The sequence below is a fragment of the Parasteatoda tepidariorum genome, chromosome 2 (assembly GCF_982258835.1).
Source record: "Parasteatoda tepidariorum strain Cologne lab strain chromosome 2, Ptep-v5.0, whole genome shotgun sequence".
Lineage (NCBI taxonomy): Eukaryota > Metazoa > Arthropoda > Arachnida > Araneae > Theridiidae > Parasteatoda > Parasteatoda tepidariorum.
Window position 1 is genome coordinate 123998876 of NC_141756.1, and position 17407 is coordinate 124016282.

General features: G+C 28.2%; 1 protein-coding gene across 2 annotated transcripts in view; it reads right to left on the reverse strand.

The window, feature by feature from the left end:
• LOC147816154 (uncharacterized) overlaps positions 1-17407 on the reverse strand; it is a 102142-nt gene that overhangs the window by 65858 nt on the left and 18877 nt on the right. For both annotated transcript variants that reach the window (XR_015431798.1, XR_015431797.1), the window contains exon 2: positions 9221-9390. The gene's annotated coding sequence lies outside the window, so the exon portion shown is untranslated. The remainder of the gene's footprint in view (positions 1-9220; positions 9391-17407) is intronic.

Below are 17407 nucleotides of genomic sequence, written 5' to 3' on the forward strand. Positions count from 1 at the left end.
ATTCCTTATCACGAGCTATAGGAAGATTTCTTCAATAAGTTTTAAAAGCTACACCAATATATTTGAAAATCATTTTGTGACAGGAAAGGAGGTTTTTCGCTAACGATCGTTTTAATATTAAGGTAACCATTTAGCACAGTGTGCAACAGAAAAATAGCTAATATTATCTTTGGCATTCTATTAATAAAATAATTAATTCGGTTCACAGGATTGCTAAAATGTACAACAAAATTGCACATTTTCATGAGCTTTGCCATTTGAAATTGTTCATATTTTATTTTTATAACTAGTAATAATACACTACTAAAGTTTAAAACACATTAAATAACAGAGAACTCCTACTATACAAATATCATCTTATAATAGAAAATTTTATCTGACAAAAACAGCCTGTTGCTGTGAATTAGAGGCTAAAGATATCTCCTTAGGGCAGAAAATGTTTTTGTCTCTTTTGTCATCTTGAAATTCCGAAATAATTTTGCCACAAATTTTTATTATGGAGCTTTAAACAGCATTTCTCATGAATATGTAAATAAATGTTATATTGTGCGTCCGTGCGCAATTACTGTTTTACAAACCAAATGAAAAGGAAATTAAGAATTATTGACGTCTATGAAGTTTTCTGCATAGTTTCAAACATTTAATATATGATCAATTGGAACTGCGGATATAGCTGGGAACATTAATAATTATTTAATATAATACCATGCTACTTATTTCCTTCCAAAAGCCATAATTCTAATTGCAAAATTCTTCTGGAAATGACATTTACCTTGTTAATCACTTTTTGGTACAATTAATATTATTCAAAATAGTTTTGCTTCATTATTGAGTAAGTTTGATAAAAAAATATTTAAAGCAGCTAAATTTTCATATTTCTTACGATATAAGGAATCTAAGTTAATTTTACAAGGGAAAAAACATACTAAATTATTAAAGTTTGATTAGTTTCATTTTTCTATGATGAAATTCATGTCCTGAAGAAACGCATATGTGTGATGAACAGGAAGATATTGAAATTGTTAAATTTTATGCATAAGTTATGAAATATTTTGAGACATAGCTACACGTCTAAGATAATAAATTAAATTACTTTTTAAAACATTTCATTTGTTACTTTTTTTAGCATTAGTTGCACAGAACATAGAGTTATCGACATATTTTCCATCTTTTAAAACAAATAGAAAAAATAACTAATACTTCTTTCGAAGCTTATGGTTGTCGAATTGATGCTTTCACGAAATTTATTTAATTCGTGTTTCGGTTTTTTCCACAAAAGCATTTAATTAAAAGAAATATTAAAAACTAAAGAAAGGTAACAGCAATTTTTTAGAAATCATTGCCTGATTTATTTCCCAAATCATCTTCACACTTATGACGTTTTTCCATTCCGAGACGACTAATCATTTACTGATTGTTTAAATCAATTCATGGTTTTTCCCAATAGAGTTTAAAACTACTTGGTTATCCTCTATCTAACGTAGAAAGTTAAGACTAAGCGTGTAAAGAACTGATATTTGCTCAGAACCACCAGAAACAAAAAATTTCTAATCGACACAATGTAAAGTATTCGGAATCTCAATGTTATTCATTTTTTACTTACTTTTAAAAATTCATCTTAACTATTCATGCAAAAGTAATGCTAAAATAACAATACAGTGTTTAGATAAGTTATATTTCATGGCTGTAGGAAGCTGTATTAGGTTGTATGTAGGTATTATTAATGCTAACTAAACAGTTATTTGTTTGATAAAAAGTTAGCTTTCATGATAGAAAGAAGCACTGATATTAGAATAATTTTGTGCAACAGGTAAAAAATAAAGCAATACTGTTATGAATTATCGTTTGTTTAATCTTTAATTTTGATGTAATTCATAAAAGGAAGTTGCTATGGTAACGGTTTGTCTTGCTTTTTTTAAGCTTGTTTGTTCTTTTTTGTGTAGAAGAAACAAAATCAACTTTAGTTTATATATATTTATTTTTGAGCATAAATATATTTATATTTACGTCATTTTGTTTCAAGTTTTATTGAGGAAGCTAGTATTTTATATTTTTGTTAACAGAACTGTGAAATAAATAATTTTGTGTGTTGTAAGTTGTTTACAGTATAATCAAGAACACTGGCATTAATATCTAATGCTGATTTGAAGTGAAAAACAAAATAAATACAGTGCAAAGATGTACTAAGATCACAACTTTGATATGCACAGTAATCGACTATAGGGACAATTTATTAATTATTTAAACTTATTTCTCAAATATTTGTTAAGCACTTAGTTCATTTTTTAGTAATACAAGTTTCATACATAAAATGCCTAGTCATTTTAGATAGCAAACATACTTCCCCTCTTTAATATATATAATATACCCCTCTTAAAAATATATATATATTTTAATTAGTCAAAATTACAAAGCGGCACCGGCGGATTCTTCAAACATGTATCCATATTTTTGAAATTTTAGAATGCAACTCAGAAAATTAATATTTATACTTGAACATTCATGTTTTTATTTGAGAACAGAAATCTTGCTTTGATCAATAATCTAAAATCAAGTGAATAATTTTAGTACTTCAAAAAGAAACCAATATGACAAAAAAATTATGCATAAGAATTGAAATTTTCTACACATATATTTTTTTAAATCAGAATTTTAGATATAAATTTCTTAATTAGCAGAAAAATACTTTAAATATAGAAAGTGTTTAAGACTCAAAAATATGGAAATTGTTCCATTTCAATTTTTGCTTCATTCTTGCTTTATTTATAATTTCAATTGATTCTTTTAAAAAATTACTTTTTATGATGCATTAGAGAGAAATCGATGCATGTCTTAAAACTATTAACATAAAAAGAAAGATTTGAGAATTTTATGGTTGGGTGAGATATACTTAGGATCGGGTATAAAAAACTTATACAGCTTAACCAGAAGAAATACAAGTTAATAGATTCAAATGGTGCGGAAAAATAAGTCTGACGCAAAAATAAATGGAAAAACAAACAAAATAAAATAAAACTAAGATATTTCGTGTTCTAGAAATTCGTATTAGCTTACAGCAAATAACTACTTATTAACAATGTTTTCAGGAGGGAGGGGGAGATAATACCTCCTAGGGCACACCTAGTTGATTGTGGTACCAATGCGAAAACGATGTGAATTTATGAGCATCGATAAGCATAAGTGAAAATAAAGAGTTTGCCTTTCTATAGTTATAAAAATAGCAATAGTGAAAGTTTATACAGTCACAAGAAACCAGTGTTGTCGTATGGCAACGTAAATCTTAAGGAAAAACTGATTTCAATCATAGAAAATTTAGATTACTGTGAAAGAATTTTTTTTTTTAAATTTAAATCAATGCGAAGTAGTATAAAAATTAGAAAAATTATCTTAATTGGAGCGAAAAAATAGAGCGTATCTAAAAATTTTTCTGCGACAATTTAAAATTTTTGTGCTTTTAATAAACTTCGGTTGACAAACTAAAGCCGTTAAAATACTATAAACTGTGACCTTCACTTATTATACTTAGCTTCTTAGCTTCACTTATTATACACATTCAAATAATATTTTCTGACAAGTTTGAAAATGTTTTTACCACTTTTTTTTAAATAAAAATCAACCGAATTAATATCGCTCTAACGACCGGACGGTTTCTTAGTTTTCTTTTAAATGTAGCCAAATGTGTATTAATAATTAGGAATTATCCCATAAACGTGAGTTTATATGAATATCTACTAGGAGTTCATATCTTCTAAACTAAGTTCAAAATATGAAAAGATAAGGAGTTGACATCACTACAAATCAATTACGTGAATAAATTGATAAGTTGAATGTATAGTTTAATAGTAAACGGCGCAAGGAAGTTGCTACGGATCTAATCACTAACTTTATTAAGTAATCAATGCAACAAAATCAAACAGTTTTAAAAACCAAGTCTTGAACAAAAAAAAGGAGGGAACGATTACTATTCTACGTCTGAGTCTGTAAAGTTGTAGATACTTAAATTCTATCAAATTTTGCAATAGAAAATAACAAATTTGTTTTCAGCTAATTTTCAAGTTCTGATAGAGCTTTCATAATGAAATATTTCATAACGGCTTATGATTACATTCTGGAAAGAATGTGTAATAAAATAAACAGTGCGTTTTTAAAAGGAAACGTTTAACTTAAACTGAAATGTTTCATGCATTAGATTTTGTCACAGTGGTCGGAATTAACTTTCGTTGAATAAATTTAATGTGTAAACAATAAGGAAAAAAAACTCCTTAAAAAAGCACTTCAAGCACTTTTAGTAAAATATCATTTAACTTTCAGATATCTCCAAAGCCTATCAAGGTAAATGAATAAATGTTCAATTCTTTGGATCATTGTCGAGGTTGCTGAAAGCTGACAAAAATGACTAAGATTAAAATAAAGGGCGTTTTTATTTGAGAAGGTTACTGTCTTTAGCCTTTAAAGATTAATAATGATTCTTCTTTAATTATTATTTCGAATATTAATTAATAACAATTCTTCTATCTGCGGCATAAAATTGAAAGCATTATTTTCTGACAGTATTGCGCAGAAAATAATATTCAGGAGATAAATACCAGGTAAAAAATATACCTAGTTATGTCAAAAAATAATATAAATATTAACATTACTAAAGAACTTTTTGGTTGCTCATCATTTGATTTTATTTGTCTTTCTAGTAAAATATATTATAGAAACAAAATTCAGTGACAAGTATAAATGTGCAATCATAAATAATTAATGCAGTTGTTTATGATAAATTGAATTCTAATTGTTACAAGTTTATTGTAATATATCATTCATTTTTCATTTCATAGAATGAAAAATAAAAGCTGGCAAGTTATTAAGTAATAAGAAAATTTTCTTTTAAAAACATTGTGAGCAAACAGTAAAAATCACAAAATTTTGTTTCGAAAAAATGTTCTTAACAATGATAAATATTTCTGTTGTTAACCATAAACTTTTATTCTTATTATTGGAGTTCATATTAGAAAATAAACTATCTGATACGTTTGATTACATTTTGAAACCCTTCTTCGAAGATTTAATTGTTTTTTTAATGTACAGTGAAAAAAATATTTTTTCGAAATCTATCAATATTTTCCTAGAAAGCGTATCAGACCCGTATCCACAATATTTGTCTGGAGGAGGGGGGGGGGGTAAACAAAAAATATTTTTTTTTTTTAATAATTTTTCTAACATCATTCCTTTAACTTTAAAAAGGAATAGTATTCACCTATAGTGTCGTTCATGTTTTTTAAATAAACGACAAAAGCTTTACTGTATATTATCTACTTATCAGGATAAGTTATCTAACTTGGATAAAATCTCACCATTGACAAGAAAGCTCTGTTAACCTGGGAATAAACTTTTATTCAACTAGTTTGACAATGCAGACTATCTTCTTCATAGTTATAAATTATATAGTCACACCTCAAGCAATTTGCATGTCGAAAATGTCATCATGCCAATTACAGCAATTATGCAATAGTTCACAATGCCCATTGCAGCAGTGGTTAAAATGTTGAACTAAAGTTTAGTTTTGATATCGGAAGTTATTTTCTTAAATATAATTATCCAAAAACATTATTCATAAATAATATTTTGTTCGTAGCTTTATAATTGAATTCAATTTTATATTATTTTAGAGGGAAAACTAAAGCAATTTTGTTTCAAACAAGAAAAAATTATTAAAATGTTCCATATTAAAGAATTATATCTGTCTGAAGCTTGTGGAGAACTTGAAGCAGGACTTTTCTTTGATAACAGATATCACTACGAAATATGTAATCACGCGTAAATAAGGCTACCAATAAAAATTCTAAAATATTTTTTTTAATGGTGCAAGCCTTTGTGAACACCATTTAAATTACATGAAATCGATGTGAATTTACTTGGGATCAAATTTAATTCAGACCTTATAATCAAAAGATTTAAAAGCAACTACACAGCACCAAACTCAAACGGCATTACGCACCCAAGAGGTCAGAAAATGAAATTGCGTTTAAACCAAATTTTTTTCAAGTAGCAAGAGAGCTTTCAATCTTGAGGTTCCTATCTGTAGGGGAAAATGGAAAGAATTTGCAGATGAAAAATAACACACAATTGTGTGCCTCAACTTCTCAACCCTCACGTTCTGGTTGTACACACAAAGAACTTTTCCCTTTTTTTTTTGTTGAAAAAAGTAACTATTTTTAAACATATGATAGATGGGTTTGTTAATGTTATTCATTTTAGCATAAGTATAGAGGAACTTTCGGTAAAAAACCTTTCTCACCAAATAGCTTCATCTAACATAAAACAGTGATGGTTTATTTTTGACGCAACTCTGGTTTTTTAAATTTAAACATTTTATTCCACCTCCGATATTTCGAGATTTTTCACTACCTTTTTACTATTCTAATACAGACTTTACTCTAAAGTCTTATATTTTAAAATGCTGACTTTTGCAGAGGTGCCAACTTTCCAATTTAGCTATCAGACATCAGAGCACCAAAATATAAACGGAATATAAATTAGAGCAATTTTAAGGTGTATATACAACCTAATATGATAAAGGTATAAAATTTTAATAAAATTATGCATGGATTTACTATTAAACAAAAAATAACATTTAGATAAAAAAGAAACTATTTTAAAAATTATGCAAAGTTGAAACTTTATAAGATGGTAAAATGAAATGGAATGAATTTTCAAGGTCTTAGTTCATTAAAAACTAGCCTTCACGGTTTTTTGTCATGTTGCACTTGAACCTTAAAAAATTTATGATCCAGCATCAGTTTTAGTTATCCTTCTAATATGTTCTTCCATAAGGAGAGAAGTTTAGCTTATTGGAAGGAAATATAAAGTTTCTTTCTCTTTTTTATAAGTTTCTATCAAAACATTGTTTTTTCTTACTTGTAGAATTGTTTGAGGAGTAGAAAAAAATCTCAGATTAGTTGCAGACCATAAAAATTTCATAACTCTTTGTAACGGAGAGGAAAATAAGCTTACTTTAAACTGCTTATTACGGAAATTCTTAAAAAGTATAAATTTTATTATTTGAAAGTAAGTAGTAATTTTGACAATGAAAGTGTAATGATTGCGGATAAATTGTAATTGTTGGCACCCCTGCTTTAATCGATATAGACTCGAAACAAAACTACAACTTTCTGAGCTTGTTTTGAATAGAAAAAATAAGGCATCACACTCGTAGGGCACCACAATCTCAGCATGTCCGCAACCACTGAACCACAAAAAGGCTTTGACAGTTAAATGATAGAAGTGTGCTTTATCTTTAAATAAATTCAGAGCTTCGAAATTTGTAAGTTAAAAACTTTAAGAAAAACACTATTTTGAACTGTGGCAAAATCGTTCTACGAGTTGCGTGATGTCATTGTAGGAGCTTATTGTGAAACGCTGCTACAAAAAGATAACTTTTATTCAAATGAGGAATAGATGTTTAGTACTACTAATGAATAAAGCCACATTCATTTTTAAAAAAATTGGGGCCCTTTTATTAAGTATTTTAATTGAATATAATTCATAATAAAGAGATTGTAGACACCCTAAAAATAAAAGTGCCATTTAAATGGCGGTTCATTAAGGGCTGGAAAAAAAATTCCCCTTTTTCTTTGTTTCACAATAAGTTATTACAATTAGGGTTTCTAACACGTGATTCGGAACTCCCTTTTTGTTAATGCTTCGTACCTTCTCCCTTAACCCCTTTTAAAATCCCCAGAACATATGCCTACAATATTCCAGCTTTATCATTTTAAAATACCACTCAGAAGTATATGGACGTTTAAAATTGCTTATAATCTTATCATAGATGCAGTTACAAATGAAGGCAACAGAAAATACAGAAAAAATTTCCAGCTTAGAATATAAATATCCATTGCAAAATTTTGTTTTGAAATATATTTTTCTGTACTTAATTATTTTTCTTTCATTATTAAAATTCGATATTTTGCAGTCGATCAAACTCTAGTTTTTAGATTGAAAATTTGGCCCAAAATTCGGTAGCTTTTGCATTCTAATCAAATGTATTAATAATAAAAAAGTATCACTTGAAAGAATAGGATTTTCTGAGCATTTATCAAGCTATGGATAAGTTTGGAAGTGAAGTATTTGCAGCTCGGAGACAAAAAAATTTTAAAGAAATTTAATTTGTGTAGGTGCAATACGCATCGCTTTTTTTAATTTTTTATTTGGTTTCAATCAGAGTAGAGGGGGTTCTGAACCTTTTTCCTCCTCATCTCCTGAAAAATTCCACTTCCTCTTGAATGATGAGATGGAGTTACTCAATTTTCGCAATTACTTTTAAAAAAAAACTATTTAGACAATAAATACTACATAAATTGCCCTAAGCGCGAGCGTAAATTTAGATTTAATTTAAAATTCATGGTAGGAGAAAATAAAACACAAGAATGTATAAGATTAAAAGATTGTAAGAGGTAACACAATGCTTGAAAATTGAAAATGCATAACAGATTAAGATGTTATTTAACTTTCAGTCGGAAAATATTATCTTTCTATTCAAAATGTAAAACTTTTACTATCGTGTCTACTTTTTACACTTTAAAAAAAGTGTCGCTTTACTACCACTCATTCATTTCAATACGCCACTGATTTTTTTTTCTTTCAGAGAAATTCAAACAACAAACTACTGATTATAAATGTAATATTTTTAATAATTATAATAAGTTTATTCATATTATAATAATTTTATTCAAAAATTAAACTTTTAATGTTAAGGGTTATGCCACCAAAATAGTGCAAACTTATGCCTGGCTAAAGATGCTTTTTTGGAACCTATACGACCAGATATGCTTTCCACTTTCAATGAGGTCTTTGCAGAGTGTAAAATAAATGTATAAGAACCTCTGGAGGGTTTCTCCTCTGCATAGCTGGTATTTCAGAAAACGTCCTTTGCCAGTGGTCATTTAAGGTGTCTCTCGTATGTTTGGGGGCGAAAGACTTTCGGACTTTGCACTAAATGTAGGACTGCTCAGGCTTCGCCCGAACATATTCTAAACTGTATCGATTTTGAGATCAACGAGGTTTTTTCAAAACGTCATCTGTTTTTAGATTTTGTGGACATTTTTAGACTTATGGATTTCGTTTAATTGGGATGGACCTCTTGGGGATTAGAACAACAAGGGAAGCATTGATACAAACAACAAGGGAAGCAATGATACAAAAATTTCTAAAGAATAATCTGAAAATGTACTTATCTATTTCCGGCCCTGCCCATAACGATGTGCTACTTGCTGTTCTTGTCTGCAAGGTCAAGGAATTAGTTCCCCTGGCAAAATCCTCAATTGTTGGCTTTGGCCCACTCTGGACTATTTTTATATTTTCAAAAACATAAAAGGACATAATCTGCTACATCTCTGTAGCCTGGAAACAATAATAAAATCATTGTTGAAAAAGAATTAATAAAGACAAAGTTCACACAGTTTAATAAAAAACACAAATTAAACAAATTAAATTTTCCATGTGAAGTGAACAAAATTACAATTCAAGTTGTAATTTTTTTAATTGATTGCGAGATAAAGAGCTCCATTCTAATCATTTCATGTTCGCTTAATTAAATAAAGCAATTTTTTTTCAATTGTCGATCTGGATTTGTTGAAACTTTGAACAGCTCTTTCAAAAATTTTATTTTATTTTTAAATATCAAAAGGTTAAAATGGAGCTTTTAACTCTAGGTGTGTCACCCTGAAGATGGTGAGGTATTATTTTATTTTGGTATTAGTTACAGGAAAAAAAAGGATATTTATAATATCAGACACGCAATCTAATTTTAGATCTAACTAATGAAGACAAATTTTAAGTAAACTACAATCACTTTTAACAATAATGTGCTATATGTTTATTTTAAATTTATAAAGCTTAGATTGAATTTAATTAGCTTAAAATGAAAATGAAAAAGGTGCTTGGGGATTATATCCCGTCTACCTGTCAGCGGGAATGCGCAAGTCATTTAGTGCCATCGTAATGGAAAGTAATTTCCAAATATTCTAAACTCATGAAATTTATAAAATAATAAAAAACTGTAAGTGTAAAAATACGCAATAAAGAAGTGTTATAAAAAGAATCAGAACAAAATAAAAACCTCTATTTTTCCTCACTTAACTTTCAAAACTAACTCGCGTAGTCAATGATTATACACAGAAAATATGATAAAATTTGGTTTATTGTCACGGAAGCTACCTTTTGGTGATAATATCGGTTTTGGCGAAAATGGACGCCATGATAATCCCAGGGTACTCAGAGAAGAGAAAGTATTAAAAATTAGTTTTAAATTACAACGGCAGCAATTAAAAATTACAAACTCTTCTGTTAAAAAAATTCTATGTTTAGCACATCTTAATCGTCATTGGTATTATAAAAATATTAATTTGCATATTCGTATAGTACATCTATAACAAATTCATGTATTAAATCATATCTAAAAAATAAACTGATTGTAATACTAGACTCAATTTACATTTTTATCTCATTTCTGAATCTAGTTATCAATAGAATGTAATTACTTCAACGAAAACATTCATTAAATTCAGGAACACTTTTCGAATGTTTTATAATAATGTAAGACATTCAACAAATATTTACTTTAAAACTAAATGGAAAAATAGTAAAAAAGGGTGTGAAATTGACGGTAAGGAAAAATCAAGTTGGTACCTAATATATACGTAACTTATTATAAAAAAAAGACATTAGCTGAAAAAGAACATTAGAAATAAATAACAAAGTTCATTTAAAGCTTTAAATTGGTATTAAAGAAACAAATATAAAACATAGCTATATGCTTATCATTAAAAAAACAGAGTAAAATTCACAAACGCCGTTTTGAGATTTCTGATGTGATAATAATAAGTTCACGTGGAACAATTAGCCGATCTTCAACTGAACATTTATTAATGAAAAATAAAATTAACATTTTTCAGCAACTCTTCGAATTAGCGGGTTGTGTAATCTGTATATCTGCCATTTAGGCAGAGGGGGTGCGTTATATCTGTGTAAACTAAGTGTTTTAACATCTGTGTGTGTTCTTAATTTCTAGATTTTTCAGTTGATATTTATTTAAGAAGCTTAATATTTATAACAATGATGAAAACATGAATTTTGCTTTAACGTTTCGATATAAGTAACCAAATAAAATTATATTTCAAATAATTCGAAATTTATAAAACTAAAAAAAAAATAATAATCCTAAAAAGGATTCTTTAAGTAATTTAAAAGTTCAATGGTTATTAAATCAAGTAAATTTATAAAACCACAGTTTTGTATTCTGTCCATAACATTCTTAAACTATTTTTTGTTGCAGAATCAAATCACCTTTCTATGAGACAGGGTTGGAGTTTTTGCCAGGACAGTGGCAAAAACCTGGTAAAAACTGGCAAAAATTGTAAGAACCGGCAAAAACCAAATTATCTAAATTGCTGATTAAATATTATTACAAAATACTTGAAACAAATTTAAGTCAATCCTAAGGAATAATAATTTTGATACAATACATGAAAAAATTATTTTTAACATATTAATAATTAATATAAAGGCAATAATTTTTAAAAGATTGAAAGTTTTTGACCTCTTTTCATTTTAGAATCCTTAAATAAATGTTTTTTTTTACAAATGAATAAATATTATTATTTGTATAATATTATTATTTATTATAAAAAAGTATTATTTGTACAATAATTAACTACACATCTTGATAGATATTTTATGCTTTAAATTATAGTTATATTAATTTAAAATAAGTTCATTTCACTGGAAAAAGAAAATAATTGCAAATTTTCCAATCAATAATGCTTTAAACTACTAAAATGGTGTATTATTACATTATGATTTCATTATGGAATAAAAATTTTGTTAATTTTTTTGTAATTATTCATATTTATAGTATATATTTCAATTTTAGGAATAATTTTGTCACAAAAATGTGTTTTTGTCCTCTCATCTTGGAAAATATAGGTTTTTGCCAATTTGCTTGGCAAAAACCTGTTTTTGCCAGGGCTGTTTTTACCAGTATTTACCATGGTTTTTTCCACCTGCGGCAAAATCTTGCCAACCCTGCTATGAGATACACTGATTTCTGTAGACAAATCTAAATAGCATTTTGGTATAGAAAATAAAGTAATGTTAGCCTAGTTATTGCCATCGATTTACCGATAGCTAGGTAATCGATAGTTATAACGAAATAGATTTTTAAAATTTTCCTCTTAACAAAAAGATAATTTTTATCCAATAAATTAATGTTCTATTTATGTATATCAGTAATATTAATCAAAATGTTTTGGTAAAGAATTTTAAATAAAAGAATCCACAATATCGAAAAAACTTGAGAAAAAAATTTAAAAGTTCATGCATTTTTCTGGAATAAAATTATTTAAAATTTAGATTTCGACATTCAAAATCACATATTAGTCTAAAAATATATATAAATTATATTTTGATTTTCAATCATGGTTAAACTAGAGAGAAAAAAATATTTCATTTTTGGCATTAAATTAATGTTTTTAACGGTTATAATATTTTTCAATTGGTTCTATTTTTCTATTAGCTTGATAGTTTAATATGCAAAAGTAAACAATCTTTCACACTTCCTCTTGCCTTTAACAATCAAGCTAGATTTCACATGTTGGAGACAGATTCATCAATTTCTTTGTTTCATGAAAAAAAAAAAAGAAGTCAAAATCTTTACGGAAAATATTTCAGATTTGGAAACAGTTCTGGCACAATAAGGGCTACGAATCCACAACTCATGACACACACACATTATATATATATATATATTTGAGAAAAAACATCAATGATGCAGATAGGAAAAGTAAAGAATTGATGTTTTAAATTTGAGTACTACAACAGAAACAATATTTAAAAATACATAGCAGTATTTTTAGACAAATATACTTTGCTTGGACACACAAAAAATGAATTTAACATAAATAAAATTAAAATTTTAAAAACAATGTTTTTTAAGTAGAAGTAGACAATAAAGTAGAAATAATTCCATGTTTGTCATAAAAAAAACTATAAAGGTAAGTAAAAGGATAAATATGTTTGAAAGACGGTCGGTATTAGTAGCCATCGCAGATAAGATTACTTTCTCCTTTTTTTTTTAATTTGATAAAAAGTTTTAAAGAAGTTTTTCATTTTATTACTTTCCTTTTTGTTATTGTCTAAGTTTACGCCAGAAAGTGGTCAGATTTTCAATTGGAATTAAAAATTGAAACAAAGTTCAGCTTAGAATTTTTAGAAGACAAAAGTAATTTGTTGTAGCCAAGATCAAAACACCATTTGAAATTTAAACACTCTAACTATACGAAAAGTAGTCGCAATTTTGTTTGGTAAGAAATTTTGTAGGGAATATAATTGTAATGATATTTTCCTATCGCTTTCAGGAAGCTATTAAAACATGTATTGTCTTTTTTGAATAAAGCTCTAGTCGAGATTTGAATGCTCTGGCTAATCGGAAAGTTGTTGAAATTTTGATTGACGATAAAAGCTACTTCTAGCAATCAGAAAAAATTATAGAAACTTTGTCATTCGGCAAACAGGTCCAGCTAAGCCGTGATGGCTCAAGGGATAGAGCTTTTGCCTTAAAATGATGTGAACCGGGTTCAAATCCCAGAGATGGATCGTCGATACGAATTCCGATTCTGGTTGCACCGACAAGAGTGCTGGCGCAAAATATCCCCAGTGATAGACGTATCGTGGTTTAGAGTCTCCTTGCCGTCAGGCTAACCGTGGAAGTTTTCGAGGTTTTCCTCTCCATCCAACGCTAATGCGTGTTATAGTTCCATCAAAAAGCCCTCCACGAAGGCAAAATTTCTCCCAATACTTAATCCAGGAGTTCTCTTGTCTTCTGGATTGAGTTCAAAATTACAAGACTATGGAGTTGAAGATAAGTAGTCTTAAACCCAAAAATAGGGTTGGCTGTTTAACGACGGTTATAAAACAGTTGCAGCTAAACTTTTAGTCCTCTAGATCAAAGATAGGCCGAAAGTTTTCATGATTCCAGCCAAATACATACAAAAGCGATTTAATAAAAATGTAGCAACCAATGATTAAAGCTAAACAGTTGTCTATTCAGCTCACATTTTTGTTAAAGATATAAAGTATTTTTTTAAAGGTAATGCAAACGCATAATATCTGGATTGAATAATTGACATTCATTTCTCATGAAAATAAAGATAATATTGTATAGGAGAAAACAATTTTTATAAAGTGCAAATAAGTTTTCACATCTTTAATTTCAAGTTAAGCTTAGATTCTAAATCAACTCAATACGTAACTTCTAAAAAAAAACTTTTTAAAAAAAAAACTTTTTTTCTCCATATTTAAATACGTACTTTACAATTATAATAGCAATTTTGTATTAAAAAAAAGTGAATAAACAATTTAAATGTGATAAAACTATTTCAAAAAATATAAGTACAAATACTAAAAATAAAACTAAAAATAATTTGTTTTGAAAAATATTTTTAGTTTTTAAGTGTATGAAATATTTAGATAAATTTAAAGAAAACAGTTCAAAGGCAAAATAGGGTTAATACAGAGTAGTTCAAATATCAAGTAAGAACTTAACAGTGGGAGGGGGTTAAGTGATTTGAATATTTTTGCTGATAAGGGGGGAGGGATGTTAGTAATGCTTATGATAAAATTTTGTTATTTCCAAAATTTTTCCTAAAATGCAAAATAAAAACTTTAACAAAAAACTACACTTTGAAAAATAATAAATTTGATATAAATGTTAAATTTGGGGAGATAAAAAAACTGAAAAAAAGTTTCTTTCAAGTGTTGTGTATATACACAAATATGCAAAACACAAAAGATTCCAAAAAATATTACTATCAAAATTTTATACGTAGAATTAAAACAAATTTAAAGAGAAGTTCAATATTGTATTTGAATTTAATCCCGGAACAAAATTAATCCTCAATTTAGAATCAAAGATTGAGATCACGATCACACTACTGTAATAAATGAACCTAGAAATTAAACCAAAATAACTTAATATCTTTAAACAAATAAATACCATTCCGACTTATATTTAAAGTTTTTATCACAATTAAAAAAAAAAACATGAACATGAGTGAATGGGGTTTCATGAAAAAACAAGTGACATTTAAGAGGCAAAAGAAGTTTACTTAGGAGGCATGTCAATTCATTATTGTGGTCAATTTCAGCTATTAGAAAATTACAAATTTTAATTAAAATTTTTGAAAATGAGACTATGTTTACTTTTTAATCTCATTTGGGAAATAATTAAAGTACAAATAAATTTGATTTATGTGACTTACAAGTCACATAATTTCAAGTAATAAAAATTTAGAAAAATATTTCTGAAATGCATAACTCTATAAGATAGATTTTAACAATCCTTCAGTAATAATTAAAAAAAAATAATGAAAATAGCTTCAGAAAAAGAAAAAAAAATTTTAAAACAACATTTTTTAATTATCTGTGTTGAATATTGAACATAAATATTTCAAATATGTTTTAAATAATAAGTATGTCAGAGGAAAAATTTACTTTCTTTTTTTCAGCTATAGAAACTAAATTCTTAAAAATATTTCTTAAAAAAATTTTCTTAAGTTAATTCTTAAAAAAATTTTCAATATAGTTTTCTTTATTTTTTATTTTTAAATTCTTGTTATTTACTAAAACATGTCTCGAAATTTTCTTTACGAGCGGATAAGTTTCGGCTCCGACGCTACGCACACGAATCAACACCATTTAATACTAACTTATAATTTTCAAACGTAGCCAGAAATTGTAGTTCAAAAAACTAAACAACCATACCAAGGAAGTTTTTATAGACAAATTAGGGGGCCTATAATAGATTCCGATAAATAACAGCAGGAAAGTTCTTTAGGCTTAATATTCGTGGAACCAGCGTGTGAGACGGGGCGTGGTTAGAAGTGTCGCGGGTTGGTTAGCGAAAAAATGAGGAGTCCGAGGGGTCAGGTGTCCTATCCCGGTCTAAGTTTAATTTCTAAATTTTTTTAATTATTTATTTTTTTCTATTTCTTTTATTTATTTCTTTTTCAATATTTCAACGTGAATAAAATGTTCTATATATATAGAAATTAAGACCTTTACTGACTTACTACATACTGACTTTTAAAGAATGTTGTGTAAAAATATTTGGGGGGAGCAAAATATATTTGATATTACTATTTTGGAATATGTGAATTGTTAAAGAATTCCCCTTCTGCATGTTTGTGTCAACCACGAATTGATAGATTCTCAAAGTATCTTTTAGCATTGGCGTACTTATACATTAAATGACTTTTTAAAAAAGCATTTGTTTATTTAACACTTTTCGCCTCTTTTTTTGTTGACTTTCCATGATATGTTATTGACTTATTGCCCGTTTAGGCAGAGGGGGTGCGATTGTTCTTGTTTTCCAGTGGCTCTATCTATGGCCCCGAAATCGACTTCTGCCACACCCATACGTCACACCCGTTTAAAGGATTGACCCTATCATACATCCATTCTTTCCTCCACTGATCGTAATTTTGACCTGAATCAGAGAACGATCGATCTCCCATCCAGTACCCCCAGAGGTATTGATTTGTTATGGGAACATGGAGGACTTTTGCGACTCGGCAGATTTAACGTGCCTCAGTCACTTTACTACACGGGGAGTCCTCGGCCGGTGGGGTTCGAACCTTCGAATTCTTAAAGGATATTACAATTTTTTAAAAACGTTTTCAAATTAAATAATAGAGGTTTTAAATAGATATTCAATGCTAAATAGTTTTAAATTTGTTTTTTATTGTAAAGTTTAATTTATTTTCTTTTATAATTTCAGCTGTAGCTCTTCATCCTCAGGAAAATCTACTTGTATATAAAACATGTTAACTTGATTCTACGTTGGGGTACCTTTTCATAGATGATGGTTGACAATGTTGATAGTTATATCCCCACATTGGTGACTTTCGGACTTGATGTGAGCATGCCTGCTTTGACAGAAACTTCCACTTCTATTTGAACATGCCTGCCTCGATGGATGGTCCACTTTGAAAAGTTGACTTGCTACTTGTGACATTATCCACCTTCTCGCGCTGTTGCTACTCAGTTTCGATCACACACAACGTATTCACTCGACTGCTAAAGGCAACCCAAGAGAGACCACTACCGTTAACTTAATACAGCTCTACCGATCAGTACTTAAAATTACGGTGATCTTAATACATCTCTCAAGGCCTCTCACAAAAAAGCAATGAATCATCTAGTGGTATCCGTTCATCGAATTCTGTTGTCATCGAATCCGTTCATCGAAATCCGTTCATTATAATTCTGGTTGGCGAGTATTGTAGCGTCTACCACTACAAAAATTTTAATGCCAATTCACTAGTATATAAAGCATGTCAACTCGATTTTATGTTGAAAATTA